We start from the raw sequence: 14,157 nt of genomic DNA, 5'->3' as shown, positions 1-14,157 counted from the left end.
TGGATGGAAACTGGTGAACGTCGAGCATAAATCTTGCTTAAAGGAAGCATACGATGAGGAGTATCATCATTGGAACTACTCGGAGATGAGTGGTTAGATTAATGGGAATTAGAACTAAAGAGTGGAACATTGCTAGATGTTAAGTCTGTAAGATTTGGTGGAGATGGAGCAGAGCCCAAAATTCCATCTTCCCTTGGATTTTGAGTATGTCTTGTTGGAGCAACCTGTGAGACTTCTAGTATACTATTAGGGGAAATAAAAAAGGTGCCTTGATTATTTAAGGGACAACTGCAAATGGGAAAAGGGACTCATCAAAAGTAACATGTTGAGAAATATATATCTGCTAGTTGATATATATGTAGGTAATGATACTCATGATGTAAATTACTATAACCAAGGAAAACACATTGAAGAGACAGAGGGTTTAACTTATGTTTAGAGTAAGGTCTCAACCTAAGATAACATGTGCAACTAAAGATACAGAAGAATGAGAAATCTATAGAGTAATTATAAAGTCTTTCCAAGGGGCTTTTGTTTTGAAGAAATGAAGTGAGCAAGCGATTGATAAGGTATACTGAGGCATGATTAAGAAGGGCTAAGATAGTTTCAATTATATAAAGATGTTTCCTCTCAGCGAATCCATTTTGTTCAGAAGTATGAGGACAAGAGACTCGATGAAAGTACCTGAGGAGATAAGATGACGATGAAGGGCTTGATACTCTCCTCCTCAATTAGAATTAAGAGAGAGTATTTTACGATTAAAAAAATGCTCAACATGCTTTTGAAAATGACAAAAAATATCAAAGAGATAAGATTTTCTTTTCATAGGAAAAATCCAAGTAAACTTGCTAAAATTGTCAATAAAAATAACATAATAAAGAAAATCTTAATTAGATAGAATAGGAGTAGGACCCTATACATCAGAGTGAATAATATCTAAAGGAAAACTAGAGGTGTGAATAGAAGACATAAAAGGTAATTTATGAGATTTTGCTTTCATGCAAGCTTCACATAAATGAGATGAGAAGGCTAATGAAATTAGTAAACCATACTAATTAATAATATTCTGAACAAAACATAGAGAAGAATGACCAAGACGTGCGTGACAAAAAATTTATTAGTGTGTTCTCCAACAGAAGCATTAGTATAGGTGGGTTGAAGATGATAGAGGTCATCTTTAATGTTTCCTCAGAGAAGAATAGTTCCTATTGTGAGATCCTTCACAAGATAATGATGAGGATGAAATTCAAAGAACACATTATTATCAAGAGCAAATTGACGCACAGAAAGTAAGTTTTTGGTGATAGAAGAAACATAAAGAGTATTACGCATACGAAAAGTTTGACCACATAAGTGAAAGGGTATGTTTCCAAGGTGAGTAATTTGTAAACCTAAGCCAATACCTATTTGTACCATGTCGAGCCCATGATAAGGCAAAGCTTCTATGAGAATATCATATTACGATGTAACATGATGAGTTACTCCATAATTTGGATGTCATCCTATGTTCTCAAGAGTTGATGAAACTATATTAGGAGAGATAGAAAGTAAGAATGCCCCAGAATGAGATGACTGAGCTGTAGATTACCAAGAAGGTGGTGGTCGATTTGAAGATGTAGGTTCTCCTTGTGAAATAGTTTGTTATCCTAATGCTGCAGTACCACCAACAACATTTGAGTCAAATCTTTTAGGATATTGAATACCAATATGTTCAACTCTAAGATAAATTTGACATTTTCTTTGACTATAAGACCAATCAAATCTTCTAAAGTAATGAATACCAGTATAACCAATGATGTGACAAATTTGACATCGATTTAAACTTTGCTTTTGGTTATCTTGACATCGTTGAGTATCTAACATCGAAAATAAATAATTCGTCACTTGGCTTCTCCAGACTACTACTCACGAATAGAAAAAAGGGGAAAATTGGCTGGAGTTTGCTATTGTAGCTTACTAGAACAATTTTTAGCAGCTGGAAATAATTTTTGGCGCTGGAACCTTACTGTCCAACGACATAAGGAGATCTTTCCTTGTTGATCAATAGTGGTGGCAAAACAATAAAGATGTCCAGGCACTCCCTTGGCTGGATTTTCTCGGGCAGTGGCTGCATAAGGAGCCCACAACTTCTTGGTTGGGCGGTGGTGCGAGCTTCAGCCGGGGCTTCTGTGCTCCGCGTTGTGTTGACCGACAGACAACTTACCAGTGGTCAATAGTTGCTGGCGGTGGGTAGCAAGAGGTGGCGGCGGGTGCTGCAACAAGCAATTATGGGGAAATAAAATTTCCACCTGCCCTTCCTTGTTGTTCGACGATCCAAGTTTAGAGCCACGAGATAAGCTAGAGAAGGAGGCTGGCATCAGCAAGCCTCAGAGGTGGTGGGCGACAGAGAAAAGGAAAACCCTTTTCCTTTTTTTTGTTCTTATGTCGAAACGAAGGAGAGACGAAAAGAAGAAATAGGTATAAAGGATCATGACTCTGATATCATGATAGAAATAAAAGAAATAGAAAATAATTATTTCTGGATAATCTTATTGGTAAAGCCAAAGGGATTATTTATACAAATTATTTAACTAATAATGGAAATATTAAATATGACATATAATAATAATAATAATAATAATAATAATAATAATAATAATAATAATAATAATTGATTATATCCTAAAACGGGCGAGTGGAAAGCTAGGAGTGGAGGCTTCGCTGACCAGATGTGGATTTCTCTCCGAAACAAATAACATCAGTGCCGAGCCAGGGAAGAGGTCCCCGACGTTGGCCCTCCGACACTCAAGTCAATCGTTGGAATGTGGAGAAGAAGCGAAGAAATAGTAGAATTATGTGCAAATAGTAAATAATGCGTACCTCAGCCGGTGATGGACCCCCTTTATATAGAGCCCTGGTGGGCGACGTACACAGTCCTCGAGGCTTAGGCACGATCTTTGATATGTTCGTGGGCACATTCTCTAATTAGACACGTTTTCCAACATGTTCATGGCCACATCCTCTTACTATGTCTGATGAAAAGACCTTTCAGTAAAGTGTGTCTGACAACATATCTTAACAGGGCATGCCTAAGTAGTAGAAGCTTGTGTCGTACGATCCGCCTGTCGACCACGCTTGATGTCAGCGGCAACTGCTCGGCTAGGACATCTTCGCTCGATCAGCTTCGGCTACTCTTCTATATAATGATTCCGAGTGGTGAGTGGTGACTTGACCCTCCATATTGGACAAGCTCTTCCATACCCTTTAGTGCCTCACTGCTTCCCGGAACACCCGATGCTCGAATGGGTGGTCTGCTCGGATGAGTCTCCTGCCGGCTGGGCACTAGTGTATCTGGTCAGCCAATGCAGTCACCTTCCACTCGGGCGACGCGGACGAGCCTTTTTGAGCCCTAGCATTGACCACCTTGACTTTGACCTCCACCGTGGTAGTTGACCCGTGCCAAGTGGGCTCCTTCTCATCGTTGCATTACAAGTCTCCCCCTCAAGTTTAGTCGAAGAAAGCTGCAAGTCCAACTAACTGGATAGGTTGTGCCCTCGGTGGTTTCTACGTCTGATCAAACTGTGCATGATCCCTAATCACTGCTTGACCCACAAGACCACGCCATTTGGCTTTATTTTACCGGGTTGAGCCTCTATCTCTCTCGGGCCATGGCTAGGGCAGATGGTGCATAGGATGTTCAGTCCTGTGACCCGTTATCTATGATGATCGGGATGATAGGCAGGAATATTTTGGCAAAAGTTCTCCTTGTGCTTCCTTGGGTGAGTGTGGTCTCGGTTGACATCATCTAAATTTCTCAAAAATCGTGCAAATCTCTGATCATTATGGTCGAGGGATGTCCTAAGGCAATCACCTTACGAGTTTTTCTATTTATTTAATAAATATAGATTCACTATTTGAGTGCATATTATATGTTTAATTGTCTTAAACTCATTTACTGAATGTCTGTAATATAATTCATAGCATGAGAGAATTTGTGATTGGATTGCAACTAGTGATTATCTCTACATGTGCAATTATGAATATATTGAAATTTCCCTAGTCGTTGAATTGATGTATTTAGACATCATCAATTCTGTAAAACTAGCACGGGTTATACTCCATGGTTCGGCCAAGCAACTATTTTCTCACTGGCTGGAGACATTGGATGTCGAGAGTTAAACGTGGATGCTAATTATGGTAACTAGTTCATTGGAGTTGTAAGACTTCATATAGTTCACTACATATATAGATATGTCTATGAAGTTCTTACTGCAACACAAGTGCAAGTTTCCTTCAACTTGAGATATACAAGTCATCTTGGTCATAAAGACTTATACTTTGACATCTTAAGCAAGCATCTCATTGAGGCATGGACCTGGGATGATTGGGAATAAGTTGAAGTGCCCAAAGGTGTTTGGATAGCCCTAGAGGATTCACCATTCCTTGCGAGGAGACATATACCCTATGGTCACTCGTTAGGATTATTGCTCAAAATTTTTGACCAAAGCATCACATGTTAAGAGTGCGAGACTCTTGTATACATGTACGAGTAATTTGAATCCGTAGAATAAGAAAGTATTACTTGGTCTAGGTGTGACATAGTCAGCTTAGTGGGGACAAGACACAAAGACCATGTCCTAAACTAAGTGTGTATAAGAAGAGTGAAAGGAACAAGGCACGACTCATTGTAGCTGCTGAAGGGTTTAGAATTAATTCTAAGATCAACTATGGTTTTTCGACTAATTGAGGATCATGATGTACTACTAGGTGCCATTCTTGATTATTCTATAATTAAGTAATTAATTATAGATGACCAAGATAAACCGGGAACCTATTGGGTGACACGCACTAACGAGTTTCAAAAAGACATAAAACAAGTTAAAGAATAGGATTCTTAGATAAAAAGATAAATGTTTGGTTAGACTATACATAAGATAAATATGGAAATATTTGTCGCAATGAAAGCACAGATGGGCCACATCTCTTATGGAAGAGTTGGACTATATTTGGTTTAATCATGAATTAGTCATGAACCAATTTGGTTTAGTTGTGAATCAAACCAAGGGTTAATGAGCTAATTTTTGGTTAAGGGATAATGAGTTGGATTTGGGCTTTCTAATCCAACTTATTAATGAGGGCTATATATTGATATAGTTAAGAGAAAATTATACACATTAGATCATTAATTGGCTTGTAAGGTTTTTGGAAAACCTTAACCCAATTTCTCTTCCCTCTCCCTCTCCCCTCTCTCTTTGTTGTTGCCAACAAGGGGAAGTCCTTCCCCTTGTTGCCATGACCACCATAAGAAAGAAATCTCTTCCTTGTTTGCTTCTTTTCCTCTTCCTCTTGATCCCTCTGCTTCGCTTGTGGCTAGTAACTTCCGAAGGAGAGTCTTGTACTCAAAGAGTTGTCTTGAGGAGCTCGGCGTAGAGACGAATAGAGGCAAGGTTCGACAACGTCGCTACGATTGATGCCCTTCTCGTTATAGGTCATCCGTCAGGTACACCTAGCGTAAACTTACTTTCCATAAAAATTTAATTATGCGATCATGTTTGGCATGTTGCATCCTTGTATGTGTGTGGTGCATGTGACGCAACAATTTAGAAATTATTATTGTTTTATTTTCCGCTGCGTATATTTATGAAATATGTTTTAGCACACATCGCATTGGACATATCCCTACAATGGTATCAGAGCCTGATCGTGATTCGACATGATCATAAAATTATTTTATAGTTCGTAATTTGTGTTGTAATTAATTTTAGAATTTTTTCTGAAATTATTAAGATTTTTTATTTTTGGAAAGATTCCTAAATTGTTAGGAAATTTTTTTTAAAAATTTTTTGATATAGTTTTAGAAATATTAAATTTAGAAATATTCTATTAATTTAAAAATTATAATTTCTGGAATTTTCTAAAATTTTAATAAATATTCTATTTTTAAAAAAATTTCTAATTTGTTAGGTAATACCAATTGTTGTTATATAACATTAAATGACGTTCTTTATGGCACTGGAACTTTATACAATGACATTTATGCATTAGATATATCTAGTGAAGTACTCAATATCAAAAAGAGCAATAAATACACCTGAATAGATAATCAATTAACCTCTTACTCGTGGTATTGTCGTCTTGGCCATATAAGCAAGAAACGTATGTTCGAATTGCAAAAAATTGCAGTTCTCAAATTATTTGAATTAGATATATTTGATACATGTGATTCATGTTTAAAAGGTAAGATGACAAAGTTACCTTTTTCTCGAAAGGGTGAACAAGTTGATGAGTTACTTGGGCTCGTACATACCGATGTATGTGGACCAATGATAACTCATGCATTAGGAGGTTATAACTACTTCATTACTTTCATTGATGATCACTCTCATTATGGGTATGTGTATCTAATGAAACACAAGTCTGAAGCCTTTGAAAAGTTTAGAGAATTCAAAAGTGAAGTAGAAAAATAACTTGGTAAAAATATTAAGATACTTTGATTTGATCGAGGTGGTGAATATTTAAGCCAAGAGTTTCTAAATTATCTAAGGGATAATGTATATTGTCTCAATAGACTTCACCTTATATGGCCCAACATAATGGTGTATCGGAAAGACGTAATCGAATCTTGTTAGACATGGTTAGATTAATGATGAATCGTGCAGATCTTCCCAAGACCTTTTGGGGTTATGCACTCATGACAACTGTTTACTTGCTAAACAGAGTTCCGATGAAGGCAATCTCAACTACTCCATATAAGGTATAGACTAGTAAGAAATCTCTCATATCTTATTTGAAGATATGGGGATGTTCTGCTTATATGAAGAGGACTATATCAGATAAGTTGGACGCCAAGTCTGATAAGTGTTTATTTATTGGATACCCTAAGGAAACTAAGGGTTACCAATTCTATCATCCCTTGGAATAAAAAGTGTGTTAGGGTTGATTGCTAGAGGAGGAGGGGCGGGTGAGTAGCTCATTGCGCTCCGGTTGCTTGCTTCTTGGTGATGATGTGCAGCGAAATGAACAAGAAACAAGACTCACAATGCTAACACTAGGATTTACTTGGTATCCACCTTAAGAAGAGGTGACTAATCCAAGGATCCACACGCGACACACACTCTACTATAAAAAACACTCATTTTTGGTAACTACCGAAGGTGGAGAAACCTTGTACAAACTCTCAATATAAGAAGAAAGAAAAAGGAAGCAAATATAGGTAAACTCTTACAAGATTTACAATATAAAACCCTAACCCTAGCTTCTTCTTCTTGTGGAATGCCTCTTGACCTTAGAAAATGCAACAACACTTTACTCCAAGACGCTTCAAGAACTAGCGGAGAAAACCTGTGAGAGTCATGAGAAAATAGTGGAGAAGAGTTGTCGGAGTCACTACGAGGAAGATGACTTTAAACTCGACGCTTCCTTCACAATGGTCACATCCCAATCGATTGATAAATCGATTGGGGAGGCTTGAATCGATCGGTTGATCGATTCAGAGTGCCTCTATGCTTACTAGAAAAGCCCTGAATCGATTGCCCGATTGATTCAGCCTCTATCACGACTTCGCATGATTTCCAGCTCCCCAATCGACCGATCGATTGGTGGTGCCTAATCAATCGGCTGATCGATTGGGTAAGCTTCTGTGTGTACGATTTTGCTTCCCAATCGATCCATCGATTGATTGGGCCAACCTTCGATCGCGCACACAGCCAATCGATCGACTGATCGATTGGACTACAGTCCAATCGATTGGTTGATAGATTGGCCTCCCTTGGACTTGCTTAACTCAAGTCTAAGGTTCCCAATTCCAACATTCGATCAACCTTGACCTGTTGGGACTTCTTCACCAAGTGTTCAATCAATCCTTTGACCCACTTGGACTTTTCTCCTCCTGTCAAGTGTCTGATCAACCTTGATCCACTTGGACTTACCGTCTCGTGCCAAGTGTCCGGTCCTCCATGATCCACTTGGACTTCCTTCCACCAGATGCCCGGTCATCCTTAACCCATCTGAATTTCCTTGTGCCAAGTATCCAGTCAACCCTTTGACCTACTTGGACTTCCCAACACCAGGTGTCCGATCAACATTGACCCACCTAGATTTTCACGTGTCAAGTATCCGATCAATCCTATGACCTACTTGGACTTTCCAACGCCAGGTGTCCAGTCAACCTTGACCTACCTAGATTTCCACGTGCTTGGCTTCACACACCAGGTCTTTCCATTGCCCGACTTCACTCACCGGGACTTCTACCTGCCTGGCTTCACTCACCAGGACTTTCACCTAGTTTTACTCACCAGGATTTTTCAACTGCCTAGCTTCACTCACTAGGTATTTTACAATTGCCTAGCTTCACTCACTAGGTCTTTCACCTGACTTCACTCACCAGGATTTCCAACTGCCTAGTTTCACTCACTAGGTCTTTCAATCTACCTAACTTCACTCACCAAGACTTTCAATCTACCTAGATTCACTCACCAGAGCTTTCCAGTCAAGTATCCAGTCAACCTTAACCTACTTGACTCTTCTTCACATCAACCTGGTCAAACCTTGATCAGAGGGGAATTGCTCCAACAATCTATCCAATTGAATGATTGCACTTGCAATCTCCATGTATTGTCAAACATCAAAATCTAAATATCTGGACTCAAGCTTGAGTCAACTCAAGCTTAGTTAAACTGGTTGACCTTGACCCAGGGGATGTTGCACCAACAAAGTGTTTGTTTCAAGACATACTACCTTCCTAGAGAAAGAATTTCTCTTACAGGAAGCAAGTGGGAGTATGATTGAACTTGATAAAATTCAAGAGACTCTAATAAACACTAATAAGATGCCTAGTCAAGAACCACAACCGATTATGACACAACCTTCTCGTAGATCAGGTAGGGCACGCAATATTCCTGAGAGATATGGATCTCTTATAAGATAATTGAATGATGTGTTACTCTTTGAGGATGAGGAACCTACTGATTATGAAGAGACTCTGAATAGTTCAGAAAATGACAAGTAGCTTACATCCATGAAGTCAGAAATGAATTTCATGTATGAAAACCAAGTTTGGAACTTGGTGGACCCACCTGAAGGTATTACGCCTATAGGGTGCAAATGGGGTTTCAAGAAAAAAAACTGACATGGATGGTAATATTATTACCTACAAGGCAAGGTTGGTGGCGAAAGACTATCGTCAAAGGCAAGGCATTGACTATGATAACTTTTTCACCTATGACCATACTTAAATCCATTCGGATACTCCTGGCCATATCAGCTCATCATGATTATGAGATATGACAGATGGATGTGAAAATGGATTTTCTTAATGGAAATCTGCTCGAGGATATGTATATGACACAACTCGAAGGCTTCACATCTGTCAACAAGAATAAAGTATGCCAGCTTCAACGGTCCATTTATGGACTAAAGCAAGCATCCAGGAGTTGGATTATCCATTTTGATGAGGCGATCAAATAGTTTGATTTCTCACAAAATTCAGATGAACCTTGTGTGTATCAAAAGGTTAGTGGGAGTGTAGTCATATTTTTAATATTATATATTGATAACATATTACTTATAGGAAATGATGTGCCAGTTCTATAGTTAGTTAAATTTGGTTGTCCAATACATTCTCCATGAAAGACATGGGAGAAGCAACTTACATCCTCGGGATGAAAACATATAGTGATAGATCGAAAAGGTTGCTTGGTCATTCACAGTCGACATATATAGATAGAGTGCTAAAATGGTTTAGCATGTCTAAATCCAAGAAAAGTTTCATAACTATGAGGCATGGAATTCAACTTTCAAAGTCTATGTGCCCACACACAGAAGATGAGAGGATTTGCATAGATAAGATACCTTATGCGTTCGCAATAGAATCTATCATGTATGCTATGTTATGTACAAGACCCAATGTATCATATTCTCTGAGTGTTACGAGCAGATACTAGTCTGATCCAAGAATGAATTATTGGGTGGCTATCAAGATGATCCTTAAATACTTAAGAAAAACTAAGGATATGTTCTAGTTTATGGAGATGGTGATATGACCATATGCGGATATACATATGCTAGTTTCTAGACGGACAAGGATGACTCCAAGTCCCAGTCTGGATTCATATTTATATTAAATGGAGGCGCAGTTAGTTGGAAAAGTTCCAAAAAAGATACTGTTGCAGATTATACTTATGAGGTGGAATACATTGCAGCTTTGGAAGCAGCAAAGGAAGCGGTTTGGATCAAGAAGTTCGTTATTGAACTTGGAGTGGTTCCATCCATTGTTGAAGCATTACCTATTTACTGTGACAACACTAGAGCCATTGTGCAAGCAAAGGAACCAAAGTCTCATCAGCGATCAAAACATGTACTTTGCTATTATCATTTGATCATGGAGATCATTAGTAGGAAAGAAATACAACTCAAGGAAATTTCCACTGAAAGGAATCTAGCATATCCTTTGCCAAAGTCTCTACCACAAATCAAGTTTGAGAGTCACGTCTATGCTTACGGTTTAGGACACCATGGTGATTGGCTTTAGGCCAAGTGGGAGTGTTAGAATTTAAGAGTGTCCTAAGGCAATCGTCTTATGATTTTTTCTATTTATTTGATAAGTATAAATTCACTATTTGAGTGCATATTATATGTTTGATTGTCTTAAACTCATTTACTAAATTCCCATAATATAATTCATAACATGAGAGAATTTGTGATTGGATCGCAACTAGTAATTATCTCTACATATGCAATTATAAATATATTGAAATTTCCCTAGTCGTCGAATTGATGCATTCAGGCATCATCAATTCTGTAAGACTAGCAATGGGTTATACTCCTTGGTTCATCCAAGTAGCTGCCTTCTCACTGGCTGGAGGCATTGGATGTCGAGAGTTAAACGTGGATACTGGTTATGGTAACTAGTTCATTGGAGTGACTCATTGTAAGACTTCATATGATTCACTACATATATATAGATATGTCTATAAAGTTATTGCTTCAGCACGAGTGCAAGTTTTCTTCAACTTGAGGTATACAAGTCATCTTGGTCATGGAGACTTATACTTCCACATCTCATTGAGGTGTGGACCTAGGATTATTGGGTATAAGTTGAAGTACCCGAATGTGTTTGGATAGCCCACAGAGGATTCACTGCTCCTTGTGAGGAGACGTATATCCTATGACCACTCGTTAAGATTATTACTCAAAGTCTTTGGTCAAAGTATCACATGTTAAGAGTGCAAGACTCTTGTATACATGTACGAGTAATTTGAATCCTCAAAATGAGGAAGTATTACTTGGGCTAAGTGTGACGTAGTTAGCCTAGTGGGGACAAGACATAAAGACCATGTCCTGAACCAAGTGGGTATAAGACGAGTGAAAGGAACGAGACACAACTCACTGTAGCTGCTGAAGGATTTAGAATTAATTCTAAGATCAACTATGATTTTCTGACTAATTGGGGATCATGATGTACTACTAGCTGCCACTCATGATCGTTCTATAATTAAGTAATTAATTATGGATGACGAAGATAAATCGGTAACCTATTGGGTCACACGCACTAACGAGTCTCTAAAAGACGTAAAACAAGTTAAAGAATAAGATTTTTAGATTAAGAGATAAATGTTTGGTTGGACCATACATAAGACAAATATAGAAATATTTGTCGAAATGGAAGCGCGGATGAGCCACATCTCTTATGGAAGAGTTGGACCATATTTGGTTTAATCATGAATTAGTCATGAACCAACTTGGTTTAGTTGTGAACCAAACCAAGGGGTTAATGGACTAATTTTTGATTAAGGGATAATGGGTTGGATTTGGACTTTCTAATCCAACTCATTAATGAGGGCTATATATTAATATGGTTAAGAGAAAATTATACACATGAGATCAATAATTGGCTTGTAAGGTTTTTGAAAAATCTTAACTCAATTTCTCTTCTCCTCTCCCTCTCCCCACTCTCTTTGTCGTCGCCAACAAGGGGAAGCCCTTCTCCTTGTTGCTGTGACCACCACAAGGAAGAAATCTCTTCATTGTGTGCTTCTTTTCCTCTTCCTCTTGATCTATCTTCTTCGCTCGTGGCTAGTAACTTCAGAAGGAGAGGCTTGTACTCAAGGAGTTGTCTTGAGGAGCTCGACGTGGATACGAATAGAGGCGAGGTTCGACAATGTCGATGCCCTTCTCATTACAAGTCATTAGTAAGGTACACCTAGCTTAAATTTACTTTTCGTAAAAATTTAATTGTATGATTATATTTGGCATGTTGTATCCTTGTATGCCTGTGGTGCGTGTAATGTAATAATTTAGGAATTATTATTATTTTATTTTCCACTGCGTATGTTTACGAAAAGTGTTTTAGCACACACCGCATCGGACATATCTCTATAGTCATACCCTTTGATTAAGCTTCATTAAATGTCTTCTGGTGACTGGGCGCCACGCGTCCCACTTTCTGTCACCATACGTTTTACGTGACAGGCGAATATCCATTGATGACGTGACAGGTGACTTTTCGAATTCAACGGCTGGATTTTCTCCTAGTTTTTCGTAACCCTAGATCGGACGACCCAGGTCGATCAGCTTTGAGGTTTATAAGCCTCACATACGACGCCGTCTCCTTCATTTCGCGTACCTTTGTCTTCAAGCTCCCCAGCGACGCTCCATTTCTTCTTCCTCTTCGGCTATCTTCTTTGTAAGCTTCCTCCTCCTTTCAATCGAATCTTTTCGTTTCACTTCTTTGATCTCTTCATTTTCGATGGCAAGCTCCTCACATCCCCTCGTCTCCATCTCAGGGCTCTGGTACAACTCCACCGAGTCCAGGTTCGATAGTGATGACACTGAGAGTTTGAGAGCCGCTTACGAAATTCCATCTGACTATCAAATCACTCTTCCATCTTTTACCAACCGGCAAAATGAACCGCCAATAGGTTATGTATGTTTCATTAGGGATCAGTTCACCACCGGTTTAAGGTTTCCTATCCACCCTTTCTTTTTCGTAGTCTGTAAATATTTTTGTATTTCTCTCCACCAGTTAGTCACGAACTCCTTTAGGCTGATGTGCAGGGTCGTCGTCCTGTTCTGCCTGCACAACATTCTTTTGACCCCTCAGCTCTTCCACTACTTCTATTATCCTAAATTGTTCTAGCGAGAAACCTTTCTATTCCAAGCCCTAGTGGGCTTGGTTTTCTTCGATAAGATGTCATCCTCCAATAAATATTGGAAGGACTACTATTTTTTCGTTTGCTTTCCTGAGAGGCTAGATTTCCCGACCGGCTGGCACCTGAAAGTGGCGAACCCCCTGTCGCTCAAAAAGTACAAGAGCCAATCAGATTACCTCCACACAACCTCAAGTTTGGCTGGCCAGAAGTACCATATTCACAAGTTGTTGCTGCAAGGCATCCTTTATGTGTTTGGCTTGAGCCCGATTCGTACGAAGCTCCCGACCAATCTAGGTATGCTCTTTCTTCTCCTAACCTTTGAATCTAACTAATTTTCTCTTTCTTTTGCAGCCTGAATCATGTTGCATGGTCGTATGGCTAGCAAATGCAAGCTCGACGAAATAGAGATAAACGCTACGACCATGGCCAAGTTGGAGAGCCAAGGCTTACAGCCGGTCGGCTCCCAAGAGGATCCACTGGGCAAAAGCAAGGGAGCATCGTTGCAGGTGAGTGAAGGAGGAGCCAACCAGACAGCTGGCAGTGGGGCAGCTGGTATAGCAAATCTCCCACCAGGGCGGTCTTCGGCGCTTCTAGTCGACGCAACCTCAGAGTCGACCTCTTCTGGGGAACCTCTGATAAGCTGGAAGAGGAGCCGCACGGAGGTTGCCTCCCAATCTGCTACTTCTGCTATGCAGACTCCAACCCAAGCTAGCTTACGCCCTCCATCCGAGAACGGTGAGACCTCTACACCTGCTCCTCCCGAACAAACGGTTGCCATCCTCCATACTTTGATTTCATCTGATCGAATGTCGTCCTTGTCCGGACTGCCACAAGGAACCATTTGTGTGCCGCTGGTCACTTTCATACCGCCTCCCTCTTTGCCAGCGACCTAGAAATCACGCATCCGACCGGCATATGCATCTCAGTCTGTCGGCCGAGTGACCTCCACCCCATCTGACCCGAGCGGCCAGTTCCACATAACGGCAGCCATCCATTTGCCAATAGACGAGTTGCGCGACTCCGATGATGC

The sequence above is a fragment of the Zingiber officinale genome, chromosome 5A, assembly GCF_018446385.1.
Source record: "Zingiber officinale cultivar Zhangliang chromosome 5A, Zo_v1.1, whole genome shotgun sequence".
Classification (NCBI taxonomy): Eukaryota; Viridiplantae; Streptophyta; class Magnoliopsida; order Zingiberales; family Zingiberaceae; genus Zingiber; species Zingiber officinale.
Note: the sequence above shows the minus strand (reverse complement) of the source record.